The sequence below is a fragment of the Natrix helvetica genome, assembly GCF_964273705.1.
Source record: "Natrix helvetica genome assembly, chromosome: 1".
Lineage (NCBI taxonomy): Eukaryota > Metazoa > Chordata > Lepidosauria > Squamata > Natricidae > Natrix > Natrix helvetica.
In genome coordinates, this window is record NC_138548.1 from 357,333,468 (window position 1) to 357,351,665 (window position 18,198).

The 18,198-nt window shown below is 41.7% G+C and overlaps 1 protein-coding gene across 13 annotated transcripts in view; it reads left to right on the forward strand.

Moving 5' to 3' along the window:
• The window catches only part of LOC309384246 (uncharacterized protein), a 198,933-nt gene that overhangs the window by 26,545 nt on the left and 154,190 nt on the right, over positions 1–18,198 (forward strand). Inside the window, exon 4 of one of the 13 annotated variants that reach the window (XR_014173982.1) lies at positions 640–774. The exons of 11 other annotated variants lie outside the window; for them this stretch is intronic. The gene's annotated coding sequence lies outside the window, so the exon portion shown is untranslated. Of the gene's footprint in view, positions 1–500; positions 775–18,198 lie in introns of those variants that run through there. One more of the 13 variants, XR_014173983.1, reaches the window with a different exon arrangement.

Below are 18,198 nucleotides of genomic sequence, written 5' to 3' on the forward strand. Positions count from 1 at the left end.
TTTTCTTCTTTTGATTTAGAATATATCCTTTTTCTTGTAATTTTCTAATTTGTACTCCAAAGGAGTTATACGATGAATTATTGCAGGAACTGGATATGTCTAGTCTAACACAGAGCAGGAGTAGGGATGCCATCATAGCAGTCTTTCAATATCTGAGGGGCTGACACAGAAAAAAGACGGTGGATCCATTGTCCAATGTGCCTGAGAGCTGGACAAGAAGTAACAGGGGGAGACTTATCAAAAAGGTATCCAACCTAGAATCAAGGAGACATTTTAGTGAGAATCAGTGGAAATTCTTTGCCTCTAGAAGTTGAGGGTGCTTGATGTGTGTGTGTGGGGGGGGGGGGTTAAGAGTTTTTTAAAGAGGAGATTGGACAGCCGTTTGTCTGGAATGATATAGGGTCTCTTGCTTGGAGAGTTGGTCTCTTCCAACTCTATGTAATTGTGTAAGACTTCATAAACATTTAGGGCTCAGCCTGTAGCTAATTTACACAAGCCAGGTGTGTCTATTATGGAAAAAGCAGACTTCAAATTGTAAGCGATTACGCAGGGGAGAATCACTCTGCAGAAAAGCACATACAAATTATCTGAATATGGCAAAAGCTTTTGTCAGAACAGATCCTTTTTGTTTCACAGAAGAATCCACACAGAAGAGATGCCCTACAAGTGCTTCCAATTTGGTAAAACCTTTAGCGAAAATGGCAATGATAATACAGCTGAGGACTCACAGCAGGGAGAAGCCGTATGACTGTCCAGATTGTGGGAAACATTTCATTGGATATTCCCACCTCGGGAGACACCTGAGGACCCACACGGGAGAAACCCTTTGAATGTCCTGACTGTGGGAAAAGTTTCAGTGGGAATTCTCACCTGGCAAAACACCAGAGGACTCACACAGGAGAGAAACCCTTTGAATGTCCTGTTTGTCAGAAAGGTTTTAGTCAGAATTCTTACCTTTTGAAACACCAGAGGGCTCACACAGGAGAGAAACCCTTTGAATGTCCTGTTTGTCAGAAAGGTTTTAGTCAGAATTCTGACCTTTTGAAACACCAGAGGACTCACACAGGAGAGAAACCCTTTGAATGTCCTGTTTGCGGGAAGCGTTTCAGTCAGAATTCTAACTGGGTGAAAAAGCAGAGGACTCATACAGGAGAGAAACCCTTTGAATGTGCTGTGTGTTGGAAAACTTTCACTGAGAATTCTGTCCTGGTGAACCATCAGAGGACTCACACAGGAGAGAAACCCTTTGAATGTCCTGTTTGCGGCAAAAGTTTCAGTCAGAATTACAGCCTGATGAACCATCAGAGAACTCACACAGGAGAGAAACCCTTTCACTGTCCTGATTGTGGAAAATGTTTCAGTTACAATTCCAACTTGGTTAGACATCAGAGAATTCACAGAATTCACCCTTTGCATGTGTAGAATGTGGGAATAGTTTCACACAGGAGAGCAACCTTTAGAGTAACCTGATTGTTGGTATATTTCAGTCAGAATTCTAACTTGGTGAAACACCACAGGACTCTATTAACTCTGAATATGTAGGAGCCAAATCTGCTTCAGCCTTCTCCAAAGAAACCTGCAATTTCAAAACCATGTTGAGGGGGCTTTTAAGAAGTGGCTATGCTCCCCATGGGAGCTTCTTGAGAAGAGCTCAGGCTCACAGCGCCGTTCACTTGTGTGCACTCATAATCCCAAACTCCTCCACCAATCCCAGAGGAAGGGGATCTCCCAGAGCAGAAATGTTTTCTCACCACGATCCTTCACATTCTTCTGGGTGATCCACCAGCTAGATGCAACAATTATTTCCTCTCCATGATGCTTCCAGCAAACGATATCCACTGCAATGGTTTTTTCCCCCCTGGGTGTAATACAGATAGTTCTCAGGCTTTGTTTAGTAAATCAGAATGGTATAAAAAGCTCAGCTTTGCAAACAATCCTTGAATTTACAACCCAGGGGTGAAATCCTCCCAGTTCAGCCCTGTTTAGTCCAACCGGCAGGGATGATTGGCATCAGTTCCCCGAACTGGTGACAAAAAATCCCTGGTGGGGGCCCACGTCCTCCTGGTTGCCCTGTCACCGTTCACCTCTTCCTGCCACTTGACCTGCCCACCCAATCCAAACGTTTCTCCCTCCATTCAAGGCAGAGCTGCTGCAGCCTGTCCCTTTAAGATAGTCCCTGGGTGGGAGGGGGCTGGTAGGACCATAAAGGGAGCAGAAGCTGTTCTGTGAACGGAGGGGGAAATGTTTGGATTGTCTCTCCCACAGAATTCAATGTTAAATGCAGCAGACAATCCAAACCTTTCTTCATTTGTTAAGGGTAGAGCTGCTGCTCCCTTTATGGTCCCTCTCGGCCCCCTCCCTCCCGGGAACTATCTTAAAGGGACAGGCTGCAGTAGCTCTGCTGTGAACAGAGAGAAATATTTGGATTGTCTCTACACAGAAGTCAACATTAAATACAGCAGAGACAATCCAAACATTTCTCCTCCCATTCACAGCAGAGCTGCTGCAGCCTGTCCCTTTAAGGTACTTTGACCCTCGGGAGGGAGGGAGCAGTAGCTCCACTGTGAATGGACTCAAACACATATTTTTTCCTACCTGGTTTTGTGGGCGTGGCTTGGTGGTGGTGGTGACATGTAATTGAGTGGGTGTGGCCATGAGTGACATTGAGTTGGACATGCCCACTCAGCCACAGAACCCCACCACCAAGCCATGCCCAGAGAACCGGTAGTAAAAAAATTTGAATTTCACCACTGTTACAACCATCATTGGCATGCTTCTCTGAGGAATGGACTTCAAGTCAGGATTTGTTTGGTATAACATTTTTATTGAATTATAAGATAAAACAAGATACAAAAGTAAATAGGAAAATGGTGGGGAGAAAGAGTGGGAAGAGAAGTGAGGAAGGATAAGGAAAAAGAAAGAAAAAGAAACAGACTCTCTCTGTTGTAGTAAAATAAGGACCGGATGGATTACACCCCAGGGTTCTGAAGGAACTGGCAGACGAGATCTCAGAACCACTGAACTATATCTTTCAGAGATCCTGGAACACCGGGGAACTACCAGAGGATTAGAAAAGAGCTGATGTGGTTCCCATCTTCAAAAAAAAAAGGGGGGGGAAACAGATCCAGGAAACTACAGACCTATCAGCCTGACCTCAATACCAGGAAAGATTCTGGAAAAGATAATCAAGCAACGAATTAGTGAACACTTAGAAGCAAACAAAGTAATAGCCAAAAGCCAACATGGCTTTGTCAAAAACAGATCATGCCAGACTAATCTTATTGCATTCTTTGATAATGTGACAAAATTAGTGGACCAGAGGAATGCCGTTGATATAGTTTACTTGGACTTCAGTAAGGCTTTTGATAAGGTAGACCATAACCTACTACTAGATAAAGTAGAAGAATGTGGGCTAGACAGCATCACCACCAGATGGATTCGTAACTGGCTGACCAACCGCACTCAACGTGTAGTCCTCAATGGAACTGCATCTACATGGAGGGGAGTATGCAGTGGAGTACCCCAAGGCTCTGTTTTAGGCCCAGTACTCTTCAACATCTTCATCAATGATTTGGATGAGGGAATAAATGGGGAACTCATCAAATCTGCAGATGACACCAAGCTGGCAGGAATAGCCAACACTCCAGAAGATAGGCTTAAGATACAGAAGGATCTTGACAAACTTGAACATTGGGCACTATCTAATAAAATGAAATTCAATGGTGAAAAGAGTAAGGTTCTACATTTAGGCAACAAAAACGAAATGCACAGGTACAGTATAGGTAGTACCTTGCTCAACAGTAGTAACTGTGAAAGGGATCTTGGAGTCCTAGTGGACAACCATTTAAATATAAGCCAGCCGTGTGCAGCAGCTGCCAAAAAAGCCAACACAGTTCTAGGCTGCATAAACAGAGGGATATAATTTTCCACCATAATTTGCAAATAAATTCTTTCCAAATCAGCCAATGTGATTGTCTGGATTTGTTTTCTCATTTTGTCTCTCATAGTTGAGGTCTACCTATGATGCCAATTACAGGTCTCTCTCATCTTTTTAAATGGGAGAACTTGCACAATTGGTGGCTGACTAAATACTTTTTTGCCCTACTGTATATTCTTTAATCAAACTAGTCAATTTTGCCATTTCAGCCAACTCAATCAACTTCTGCAACCATACATCCATGGTAGGAATTGAAGTGTCCTATTTTTGTGCATAAAATAGTCTTGCTGCTGTCAACATATATAGTAACAAAGTTCCCAATTTTCCTGTTGGGCCTAATGGGAAAATACCTGGAGAAAAAAATTGGAAGCCAGCATCTTTTTCCAATAAAGTTTTTATCCTGGTCAATTGAGCAGAGATAATTCCCAAATAGGAATGTATGGTAACTATTACTTGATAGAAATAACATTGGAAGGCAATTTTGTTTTGTATATTTTATTACTTTAAAATTACAAATTGGGGGGGGGGGGGATAGGCATTTCAAACCAAGAGAATGACAACCTTTCATAGGTTTTTTCATGTGCTAAGCTGAATTTTTACTCAGTGAATTGGAAAGACTGCTCTAGCCAGATTCAGCCTCCCCAATAATACAGACAGGGAACTAATATTGCACATTCTGTTATTCTATTAACAGCATCCAAGAGCAAGTGGCCATCATTTAGGGATTCTGCACATAAATGCTTCATGAGCTTTTACAGCCCAGAACCTAGTTAATTTTGTGTAAGGGGGGAACAGGGGGCCATGGGGTGGCAGTGCTCGCCTTTCTACTGGGAGTGTCCCTAAGGCTGTGGTGCCAAAACTACTTGATGGCACTTCCTAATAGTGAGAAAAATTAATTAAGTGGAACGACTTGCCTTCAGAAATTGTAGATTCTCCAACACTGGAGGTTTTTAAGAAGAGATTGGGCAGCCACTTGTCTGGAATGGGGGCTGGAGTAGAAGACCGCCAAGGTCCCTTCCTACAAATTTCTATTCTATTCTATTCTATTCTATCCTATCCTATCCTATCCTATTCTATTCTTTGTTATTCTGTTAACATAATCAATTAAAAAAATCTTGCAACCGCCTTAAGGTAGAGACGGAACAACCTGGCTTTCAGCTTTATGTCGCTAGATGGCGCACTATACATAAGCAACGGCCGCGCTAGACGACTGTCACTACAAATATGGAGCATTAGTAATGGAGGCCAAAGGAGTTGAAACATTCGAATATTAGATTGCTAGAGAGGACTTGGAGGAGAACGGCAGAGGAACTTCCTTTTCCGGCGCTCCGCTGAGAAAATCGAGGCGTGGAGGGTGGCTCTCCTGGTCTTCCCGGGGTCGAAGTAGCAGCCGAAAGGTGAGTTGAGGAAGGAGGAGGAGAGGCCGGAAGCAAGTGGGGCTTTTTGGTTTCCTCCGTGGTGTAAAAGCAGAGCTGAAACATGTCAGCTGTTATATATTCCTTCCCCGGATTTTATTCCACTGGTGGTTCATGCTTTAAAACTGTTGCATGCAAGTTGTTGGGAGAGTTCAAGATTCTCCTCCCTGTTAGGGTTGATTCCTTGTAATTTTATGGGCGTGTTCTTTTCTTGGCAACAATTTGGAACTGATCTGCCAAGTGCTGCCTTCAGGAATTTTGTTTTTACTTCCATATCTAGCAAACAAACACGGGATTCCCTGGTGGTGCTCCATCCATGGATTAATGTTACATAACTGCGCTTATCCCAGGACTTCTTTTTAAAATACCTACTGAGCACCATTTGGGATGTTCAGGTTTATAGGTGGTCCTCAAATACCTCTGGACCACTCAGCTTTCAAAGTCACAGTGGTGCTGAAAAAGAAGACGTGCAACTTTTCCTCAAAGTTGCGACCATCACAGTTATTTGGGGGTGGCGGCACTGGCTTGCGTTTATGACAGTTGCAGTGTCATGGACTCACCATTTACAATCTTCACAATTGGCTTCCAACAAACCAAATCCTTTGGAATTTGTTAGGAAGTTGCAAGTCACAGAGATGTTACTTTGCTCTGAGCAGACCACAGTGATTTGCTTAATAACCAGGAAGGATGTTGTAAGTTAGTATGGTTAAGTGAGGTCACACTTAACAATCACACCATTTTAGGAATGGATATGCAGGTCCAATGGCTTTTGGTAAGCGAGGATTGCCTGAATTGGGATATCACCAGTATGATTGTGGGCAGCATTTCTTGCCTTTTTCTTATTTGGGGTGGTGGACTTCCATAAGCAAAAATGGTCCTTTAAATCTTGCTGAGACTCTTAGGATCATTTCATAAATGAAGCCTTACCCTGTCTCTCTAAAATTAGATTAAAAAGTGTGAGTGCACCCACATATATGTGTATATGTGTAATCTGTCCCCAGTACTTCCAGATATATATGTTGATAACCTTTCTATGAATTTGGGATTGGCATGTCAAGTAAATTTCAGGATTGAATGAATATTTGAGCTTGGATCTCACTAGACCTGTATGTTGAAAATGAATGATAATTAATGTAAGAGATTAACATTTTGGTGTTTTTTTATTGTAATGTATGCTTTTTTCTCATTTTTGCACATTTGAGCAGCCATTTTATAAACCATATTTAAATTAACTCTTTTATGTGAATTGAAAGAATGCCAAAGAGAGCACCGTGGAGGACTGAGAATCATAGGCAGCATTAAAATGGAAAGCAAACCAAGGCAGCACTTAAAATCTTAAGCTCCTCCAGAAAAGCTACAAAACTCTTCTTCTTCCCCAGCAGGTGACAGACAAGGGAGAGAAAACTCTTGCTAAGAAAGAAAGTTACTGAGTCCTACCCAATTTATGTGTCTTGCCACAGTTGATAAGTGAATCACTGCAGTTGTAGTAACACATTTGTAAAGTGAATCTGGCTTTCTCATTGTCTTTTCTTATCAGAAGGTGGCAAAAAGTGAACTGCATCTACATGGAGGGAAGTATGCAGAGGGGACACCCCAAGGCTCTATCTTAGGCCCAGTACTCTTCAACATACATGATTTTGATGAAGGGATAGAAGGGGAACTTAGCAATTTGGAGACAACAGAAGGATCTTAAGAGGCTTGAACATTGGGTCCTTTCCAGCACAATGTAATTCAGTGGTGAAGAAAATAAGGTTTTACACTTAAATGCACAACAAGAAGTTGTATTTGGCTCAACAACAGTATCTATGAGAGAGATCTAGGAGTTCCAGTGCACAATCACTCCAAGTATTAGATAGCAGTGTGCTGCAGCTGCAGAAAAAGTCAATACAGTCTTAGCCTGCATCAACAGAAGGATAGTATCAAGATCATATGAAATATCAGTACTGCATGTACTGTACTGGTAAAGCTACACCTGGAATATTGTGTCCAGTTTTGCTCACCATGATAAAAAAAGAGATAAGAATCTAGAAAGCGTGCAGAAAAAAAAGATTAAGCAGTGAATGCTGAAATATAGTATGAGTAGGGCTAGGGGTGACATGATAGCAATATTTCAATATTTGAGGGGCTGACACATTTGAGGGGGGTCGTCCTATTATCCCGAGCGCCTGAGAGCAGGACAAGAAGTAACAGGTGGAGACTTATCAAAAAGAGATCCAACCTAGAAACAAGGAGAAATCTCCTTTCAGTGAGAACAATTAATGAACAGCTTGCCTCCAGAAGGTACTCCATCAGTGGAGGTTTTTAAGAGGCGATTCGACAGCCATTTGCCAGGAATGGTATAGGATCTCCTGTTTGGAGAGTTGGACCCTTCCAACTTTTATTCTGTCATTCTGTAAGAACTTCATGAATTTTTATGGATCAGCACAGAGCTAATATTCACAGGAGAAGTGGTGTCACGTTTCACTTGGCAGAGTTGCAGAGTTTGATTGCTAGGAGTCGAAAACGACTGGATGGCATGTAATCAGTGAAAACCTCTTGCAAACAGGACAAACATGCTTTTCTGTCTCCTGTCGCGAGATGGCGGTCAGATAGGCAACTTCTGTAGCGAGAGAGAGCCCACAGCATAATAGCACCATCAGTGTTTGAGTTTAAAGGAGTTAAAACCATCGAGTACTGTATTGCTAGAAAGGATGGGAGGAGAGGAGGAGCGCAGAGGAACTTCCTCTACTGGATCACTCAGGGGAGGAAGGTGGTGTGCGGAGTGGCTTTTGTGCTCTTCCCAGGATCGAAGCAGCAGCTGGCAGGTGAGTTGAGGAGGAGAGGCTGGGAGCAAGTAGGGCTGTTAGGTTTCCTCCAAGGCGTAGAATCAGAGGAGCAGCTAGGGCATAGAATAGAATATAGAACAATAGATTCAGAGGTGCTTTTTTTTTCCCCAAGAGGCAACTGGACTTTCTGGTTTTTCTTTGAAGAAGTGCTGCTTGTCATCCAGGAAGCTAAACGTCTTCAAAGAAAAACCAGAAAGTCCAGTTGCCTCTTGAAAAAAAAAAACATCTTTGGGACAACCATGACCTAGATCAGTGTTTCTCAACCTTGGCGACTTTAAGTCCCGTGGACTTCAACTCCCAGAATTCCCAGCTGGCTGGGGGATTCTGGGAGTTGAAGTCCACGGGACTTAAAGTCGCCAAGGTTGAGAAACACTGACCTAGATGATTAAGACTCTCCATAGACATAGAATAACAAGAGTTGGAAGGGACCTTTGAGGTCATCTAATCCAACTCTGCTTGAGCAGGAGACCTTATACCATTTCAGGCAAATGGCTGTCCAGTCTCTTCTTCAAAGCCTCCAGTGAGGAAGCTCCCATAACTTCTGGAGGCAAGCCATTCCACGGATCAACTGTTCTCACCAGTGGTGGGTTTCAAAAATTTTTGGAACCTACTCTGTGGGTGTGGCCTCCTTTGTGGGAGTGGCTTGCTGGCCATGTGACCGGGTGGGAGTGGCTTGCCTGCCAAGTTCAGAGAACACCAAAGGACCCCACAGTCCTCTCCCTCCTTATCTTTTTCCTTTTTGTCCTTCGACTTCTCCTCCTCCTTTCCCCACAACCCCACTCCCTTCTAGCACTGATGATGTTACCTAGTTTGGTAATGAAATGTCTGTAAGAAAACCACCAAGCTCAGTTAAGCAGCAAGGATCCCACTATCCCCCACCTATTTCTTCTTGTTTCTAGGTTGCTTCTCTCCGTGATTAGTTTCCCTCCAATATTTCTTGTCCTGTCCTCTGGTGCTTTGGAAAATAATTTGACCTTCCTCTTCTTTGAAGTATAAACAAATATTGGAACACTGATATGTCACCCCTAATCTTTCTTTTCACTAGACTAGACCTGCTCAATTCCTCTAATTGTTCTTCATATGATTCATCTTCTAGCCCGAATTATGTTTGTTGCTTTTTCATTTCTTCTCTGTTAGTAAGTACAGGTAGTTATTGACTTAAAACCGTTCATTTAACGACCCTTCGAAATTAGAACAGCACTGAAAAAAGTGGCATGATCGTTTTTCACACGACCGTTGCAATAGCCCCATAGTTAAATGGTATTTGGATGCTTGATAACTGACTTACATTGATGACAGTTGCAAGGTCACAAGGTCACATGATCCCCTTTTGCCACCCTTCTGACAAGCAAAGTCAGTGGGGAAACCAGATTCACTGAACAACTGTGTTCCTGTTTTAAGAACTGCAGTCATTCACTTAACAAATGTGGCGAGGTCTTAAAATGAGGCAAAACTCACGTAAGAGGTTTCTCACGTAGCAATTTAAATTTTGACTTCATTGTGGTTGTAACTTGAGGAATACCTGTATTAAGTCCAGTATAGCTGACCCTCTAATTCAGTGGTTCTCAACCTGTGGGTCGGGACCCCTTTGGGGGTCGAATGACCCTTTCACAGGGGTCGCTTAAGACCATCGGAAAACACATAATTTCGATGCTCTTAGGAACCGAGACACAAATTTTATGGTTGGGGGGGGTCACCACAACATGAGGAACTGTATTAAAGGGTCGCGGCATTGGGAAGGTTGAGAACCACTGCTCTATAATACAATACAATACAATAGTAGAGTTGGAAGGGACCTTGGAGGTCTTCTAGTCCAACCCCCTGCCTAGGCAGGAAACCCTATACCGTTTCAGACAAATGGCTATCCAACATCTTCTTAAAGACTTCCAGTGTTGGGGCATTCACAACTTCTGGAGGCAAATTCTGTTCCACTGATTAATTGTTCTAACTGTCAGGAAATTTCTCCTCAGTTCTAAGTTGCTTCTCTCCTTCATTAGTTTCCACCCATTGCTTCTTGTTCCACCCTCAGGTGCTTTGGAGAATAGTTTGACTCCCTCTTCTTTGTGGCAACCCCTGAGATATTGGAACACTGCTATCAGGTCTCCCCTAGTCCTTCTTTCTCTTAAGCTAAACATACCAGTTCCTGCAACCGTTCTTCATATGTTTTAGTCTCCAGTCCCCTCATCATCTTTGTTGCTCTTCTCTGCACTCTTTCTAATTCCATCCTCTACCTTTTAGATGACAAAGTTGTCAGGTTCATCAGGAACCTTTAAGAAGACACAGGACAACAATTTTTTTTGGAAAGGTATAAGGCCGGGATGGCGAACCTATGGCACAGGTGCCACATGGAGCCATTTCTGAGGGCATGCGAGGCGTTGCCCTATCAGCTCCAGCGTGCATGCGCGCACTGGCCAGCTGATTTTCGGTCATTATTTTCAGCCCTTTTTCACCCTCCGAAGGCGTCAGGAGGCTTCCCGGAAGCCTGGGGGGGGGGTAAAAAACATCCCAACGGGGCCCACTGGAAGTTCGGGAACAAACCTCTGGGTTGCCCATTGAGCCGTTTTCCTCCCTCAAGAGATTTCAGGAGTCTTTCCTGAAGCCTCTGGAGGGCAAAAAACGGCCCAACGTGCCTCTGAGAAGTCTGGAAGCTTCAGTGAGGCCTGCACGCATGTACAGGAAGGAAAGGTTATGCGCGGGGGGAGGGCTTTGCATTATGGGCGTGGGCATATGTACACGCAACACCCACCCCACCCACCCCCACGCTTTTGGCACACCGACAAAAAGGTTAGCCATCGCTGGTATAACCTGAGTATGGGATTGGACTAGAAGCTCCAAGGTTCCTTCCCACTCTGTTCTGTTTTGGATCTGCTGGGTTTTTTTTTTTTTTTTTTTTTTGCAATAATGTTGGACTGATCTGCCACTGGTCTCATCTGGGATTTGGGTTTTTTTTTTTTTCCTTTCATGTCTAGCCAACAAACTCACTATTTACTATTGGTGCCCCATCCGTGTACTAACCGGGTTCATCTGTGCCTAACCCAGCACTTTCTAAAATAAATAGCTATTGAGAACCTTTGGGGATGTTCAGCTTGTGTAGGTAATCCTCACTTACCGTGTGTTTTGTGAATCTCAAAATTACCATGTAAAAGCAGATACACACCTGGCCCAGAAATTTGTGACCATCGTGGCACTTGTTCAGTGACCACACTTGTGTGGTTATGAAGGTGCAGGGAAAGGAGTGCTTCCAACTAGTGCACATTTATGATGGTTGCAGCATCCCACACTCCTGATCCCCATTTGGGACCTTTCCGGCTAGCTTCTAACAAGCAAAATCAGTGGGGAAGCCAGCAGGAAGTTGCAAGCCAGGGTCCGGTGAAATTGCCTTGAACAACCCGACAGTGATTTACTTAAGAACTGCTGAGGAAAAAAATTTAAGTTGGCACTGTCACGTGACGTGTTTCACGGTCAGGCTGCTTAGTGACACTGATGCCAGTCCCAAATGCACTCATTAAGTGAGGACTATCGGAATTGGGATGTCACTGGAGTTCTTTCGGACAGTATTTCCTGCACTTAGTTGGAGCTCAGAGCTTCCATGGGGAAAAGTAGTGCTTCAAATCTTGCAGAGACTTTATTATTATTATTATTATTATTATTATTATTATTATTATTATTATTATTATTATTATTATTATTATTATTATTATTATTATTATTATTATTATTATTATTATTATTATTATTATTATTATTATTATTATTATTATTATTTTTATTTTATTTTATTTTATTTTATTATTTTATTTTATTTTATTTTATTTTATTGTTTTAATTAAACAAAAAACGCACACAAAAAACATTCTTCATTACATCTTCCAGAAAGCATGTCGATTGGTTACAAATAAATTTCGTGCGTTACTACAATCATTTTTTATATTTCATTCATATTGAATTGTACGTTTTAAATCAAAAACATTTATACCATCAATATACAATACAATACAATACAATAGTAGAGTTGGAAGGGACCTTGGAGGTCTTCTAGTCCAACCCCCTGCCTAGGCAGGAAACCCTATACCGTTTCAGACAAATAGCTATCCAACATCTTCTTAAAGACTTCCAGTGTTGGGGCATTCACAACTTCTGGAGGCAAGCTGTTCCACTGATTAATTGTTCTCACTGTCAGGAAATTCCTCCTCAGTTCTAAATTGCTTCTCTCCTTGATTAGTTTCCACCCATTGCTTCTTGTTCTACCCTCAGGTGCTTTGGAGAATAGTTTGACTCCCTCTTCTTTGTGGCAACCTCTGAGATATTGGAATAATGCTATCATGTCTCCCCTAGTCCTTCTTTCTCTTAAGCTAAACATACCCAGTTCCTGCAACCGTTCTTCATATGTTTTAGTCTCCAGTCCCCTAATCATCTTTGTTGCTCTTCTCTGCACTCTTTCTAGAGTCTCCACATCTTTTTTACATCGTGGCGACCAGAACTGAATGCAGTATTCCAAGTGTGGCCTTACCAAGGCATTATAAAGTGGTATTAACACTTCACGTGATCTTGATTCTATCCCTCTGTTGATGCAGCCTAGAACTGTGTTGGCTTTTTTGGCAGCTGCTGCACACTGCTGGCTCATATTTAAATGGTTGTCCACTAGGACTCCAAGATCCCTTTCACAGTTACTACTACTGAGTATAGTATCACCTATACTGTACCTGTGCATTCCGTTTTTGTTGCCTAAATGTAGAACCTTACTCTTTTCACCATTGAATTTCATTTTATTAGATAGTGCCCAATGTTCAAGTTTGTCAAGATCCTTCTGTATCTTAAGCCTATCTTCTGGAGTGTTGGCTATTCCTGCCAGCTTGGTATCATCTGCAAATTTGATGAGTTCCCCATTTATTCCCTCATCCAAATCTTTGATGAAGATGTTGAAGAGTACTGGGCCTAAAACAGAGCCTTGGGGTACTCCACTGCATACTTCCCTCCATGTAGATGCAGTTCCATTGAGAACTACACGTTGAGTGCGGTTGGTCAGCCAGTTACCAATCCATCTGGTGGTGATGCTGTCTAACCCACATTCTTCTACTTTATCTAGTAGTAGGTTATGGTCTACCTTATCAAAAGCCTTACTGAAGTCCAAGTAAACTATATCAACGGCATTCCTCTGGTCCACTAATTTTGTCACATTATCAAAGAATGCAATAAGATTAGTCTGGCATGATCTGTTTTTGACAAATCCATGTTGGCTTTTGGCTATTACTTTGTTTGCTTCTAGGTGTTCGCAAATTCGTTGCTTGATTATTTTTTCCAGAATCTTTCCTGGTATTGAGGTTAGGCTGATAGGTCTGTAGTTTCCTGGATCTAATTTTTTCCCTTTTTTGAAGATGGGAACCACATCAGCTCTTTTCCAGTCCTCTGGTAGTTCCCCGGTGTTCCAGGATCTCTGAAAGATATAATTCAGTGGTTCTGAGATCTCGTCTGCTAGTTCCTTCAGAACTCTGGGGTGTAATCCATCCGGTCCTGGTGATTTGAACTCATCTAGGGTAGACAGGTGCTCACTTACCATTTTCTTCCCTATTTCAATTTGTGTTCCTAATTTTGTGGTGCTGCTTTTGATAGGTTGGACTGTTTTATCCCTTTGTGTAAAGACAGATGCAAAACATGAGTTAAATAGTTCTGCTTTCTCCCTGTTGCTTGTCACCTTCTTGCCACTTTCTCCTAGCAATGGACCAATTGTTTCCTTAACTTTTTTCTTGTTTTTAACATGTTGGAAGAAGCTTTTTTTGTTAATTTTTACTTTTGTGGCAAGCCTTTCTTCATTGTGAGCCTTAGCTTTCCTCACTTCATCTTTACAGGCTCGGGCTATTTGCTGATATTCTGCCTTAGTTATGTCCCCCTCCTTCCACTTTTTATACTTACTTTTTTTGTCTTTCAGTTTGTCAGATAGTTGTTTATGCAGCCATGCTGGTTTCTTTTGGGAGCTGTTGTTTTTCTTCTTCATTGGTATTGTGTTAGACTGGGCTTTTCTAATCTCATTTTTCAAAATTTCCCAAGCTTCTTGAGTTGTTTTCCCCTCGAGGATTCTCATCCATGGAATTTTTCCCAAGCTCTCTCTAAGTTTATTGAAATTAGCTTTCTTAAAGTCCAAGACTCTAGTTTGACTTTGTTCTACTACTTGTGTTTGGATAATGTTGAATTCCAATATTGCATGGTCACTTGCCCCCAGGGTTCCTATGGCTTCAACACCTTCTATCATTTCCTCTCTGTTAGTGAGAATTAAGTCCAGTATGGCTGATCCCCTTGTTTCCTTCTCTACTTTTTGGAAAACAAAGTTGTCTGCTAGGTTTGTTAGGAACCTGTTGGATCTTCCACTTGGTGCAGAGTTTGTTTCCCAGTTGATGTCAGGGTAGTTAAAATCTCCCATTACTATTGTGGTGTGCTTCCTACATACCTTAGTTAGCTGACTAGCAAAAAGTTCATCTTCTTCCTCTGCTTGGTTGGGTGGCCTGTAGTATAGACCTATGGCAATGTCATTTCCCCCACAACCTTTAATATTGACCCAAATGCATTCAAGATAGTTCTCATTATTGTTGTGCTCTATTTCTGTAGAGACATAGTTATTTCTTATATATAGTGCAACTCCACCTCCTCTTTTATTTGGTCTATTTCTTTTAAATAATTTAAATCCTTCTAGCTGTATGTTCCATTTGTCAGTTTCATCCCACCAAGTTTCTGTAATGGCAATAATATCATATCTGCCCTCTTTTACTTGAATTTCTAATTCTCCCTGTTTATTCCTCATACTCTGTGCATTGGTATATAGACATTTGAGTCCATTTTGATTGACCTTGTGTTTACTGTCTACATAACCTGTATTATGCCTGACTGCCCCTATTTTCTTGCCACTTGTGTGATTCATGCACATGGTATGACAATCACTATTACATGCTTGGTTTTGCTTGACAGCAGGAGTGATAATCTTACCCACACACACATCTATGTTACATGCATTTATAACCCTATGAATTTTAGTTTGCTGGGGACAGAGATGTTCTGTATCTATTAATTCTCTGTCCCCGCTCTTCAGTTTAAATGTTTATCAAGAAAATCTGTGAATTTAATGCCAAGTAACTCAGTTCCTTTCTTGGATGGGTGCAACCCATCTCTTTTGTACAGTTTTTCATTGGACCAGCTACAGGCTTCATGACTAATAAAACCAAAGCCTTCCCTTTTACACCACTCCTTTAGCCAAACATTAAACTCTGCTACACGCTGGCCCTTCCCTTTTTGTTCCTTATATACAGGTAAAACCTCTGAAAAGATAAGCCTACAACCTATACTATTAAGTTCATACCCCAAGTTCTGGAAATCATTCTGCACAGAAAGTACATCTTTCTGGGATAGATCATTAGTGCCAAGATGTATAATAGCATCAACGTCACAGTCCTTACTTGCATTCTTGACTATCTTAAGAATACGCCTCTTGTCTCTGCTGGCAGTAGCACCTGGCAGACACCTGACCTCTTTTAAAACCTCCTTATCCTCTCCTAAATTAACATCTCTTACGATTGAATCACCAACCAGAAGGTGACTTCTCTTTTTACATACCTTGATCTTCTTCTGCGACTGATGTGTGATACCTGGTTCCCCTTTTCGCCTTTCCGAAGAAAGTTCTTCATTTTGGACCACGATCCCCTGCTTATTTGAGTCATCATTATCACAACTGCCTTGACCTATCTCTTTAGTGTCCCCATTAAGGTCAGCAAGGGCACTATATCTGTTTTGCTGGGTCACAGCAAAAGCTTTGGGTTTATGGTTCACAGCTCTCAACCTGCCAGATCCCACAGTTGTCCAGACAGCTCTTCTCCTGCAAGATCTTTGTGGCAGAGGGGGCCACAAAGCCATCATTCTCATTTAACTATATTTGTTTATACGTGCTTTTGTCTAGAATCATTTATATTTATATTATAATAAATCTAGACAAAAATTTATTACTAGAATTTATAAGTACCCAGGAGAGATTACATCTTTATAACAAAATCTAAACAAAAAATATTAATAAAATTAGTAACTCTTTTCCCCAGGTCCCATATTATAGTTTATATCCAAATTGTTTTTACCAGTTAGAGTTATTATTTCATTATTATTGTCATGATGGGTTATCCTTGCAGAGGCTTTAAGTATCATTTCATCAGTTAAATCCCCACAACTATAAAATTGCCTCAGAAGGTTTGATTATAACCATTTTGGGACAGAGGGAGAGAGTGTGTGTCTTTACATTTCTGTCCGTATGTATATATCTATAATTCTAAAATCTATCCCCAGCACCAGATATATTTCATAATCACCCTTTGCAGTGATACGATTTTTTTTCACACATATTTCATCAGTTTAACAACATATAAAATACAGAAATATAAAGAAAAATGAAAATAATTGTAAAATAAGGGAGGAAAAGGGGAAGAGAGAAAAATGTAGGATTAAGGGGAAAATAAATAAAGTATTGACTTCTGACTCCCTTTAGTGCAGTAGAATAGGGTACTAATATAAAACCTCAACTTTTTAGTTTTATATAATAATGTATACTAGCCATTTCTATAACAACAAACTTACTTTATCTAATAAAAAAAATCCTAAAATTAGAGCTTCATTTTTTCTATCTCAAGGACAAAATCCAAAAGCAGTTTCCACATAAAATCAAAATTAGTTGTGTTCTTTTCTTTAATCAAAGCAGTCATTTATCCACCTCTGTTAACTCCGTCAACTTTTGCAACCATTTGTCCATTGTGGGAATCAAAGTGTCCTTCTATTTTTGTGCATAAAGTATTCTTGTTGTTGTTAACATAGATAACATCAAAGTTGCATTTTTTTCAACTTCTTTATCCATTAAGTCTAAGAGAAAACTCTCTGGTTTTATCTTTATGCTCACTTTAAGAATCTTCTGTATTAAGATGTGAATCCTACTCTAATTTTTCTTAGCTTTGTCCACCATAAATGATAATGTAATATAGAATAACAGAAGGGATCTTGGAAGTCATCTAGTCCAAATCCTCCTCGCGCAGGAGAGTCTATTTCAGACAAATGGCTCTCCAGTCTCTTCTTAAAAGCTTTCAGTGATGAAGTACCCACAACTTCTGAAGGCAAGTTGTTCACTGGTTAATTGTTATCACCATTAGGCAGGGACGTGCAGGCAGGGGAGGCAGGGGAGGCAGAGCCTCACCGCTCTCATCATGAAAAAAAAAGGGAAAAGGGAAAAGGCGCTGAGGAACCTCGGGGAATGGGACTGCGCGAGCCACGGTCCCCTGCATGTTGACTCAGGAAGGCGGGGAATGGGACCACGTGTGCAGGACAGAGGGAGGTGCAGGAGGCTCCTCTAGCCTCAGCCTCCCTCCTGCACACGTGGTGCCATTCCCCGCCTTCTGTCGGGTTCTGACACCGGAGCTCATGTTCCAGGGCGAATGCGCATGCGTGAGCGGCTCCCTTCCTCACACTGAGCAACAGCAGGTTTACGGGAAGTTGCTCGCGAAAGCAGAAAGTGCGACGGACTTTTCGGACCGTCGGCTACCATTTCCCTGCCAGCTCGCTTGCGAAAGGACCCTGGAAACCGAGTCGTGGCCGGCGCCTTGTTAAGAATTCCCCGCCTTCCTGATGACGTCACCAGCCTCACCGGCCATAAACCTCACCGCACGTCACTGCCATTAGGAAGTTTTTCTTTAATTCCAGGTTGCTTCTTTCTTTGATGGATTTCCAACCATTTCTTCTTGTCTTGCCTTCTGGTACTTTGGAGAATAGTTTACCCCCTCATCTTTGTGTCAGCACCTGAAATACTGCAACACTGCTATAATATCTCGCCAGTCCTTCTTTTGACTAGACTAGACATAATCAATCCCTGCAATCATTCTTCATATGTTCTAATCTCTAGCTCCCTAATCATTTTTGTTGCTCTTCTCTACTTTTTCCAGAGTCTCAAAATCTGTTTTGTATTGTGGTGACCAAAACTGAATGCAGTATTCCAAGTGTGGCTTTTCTA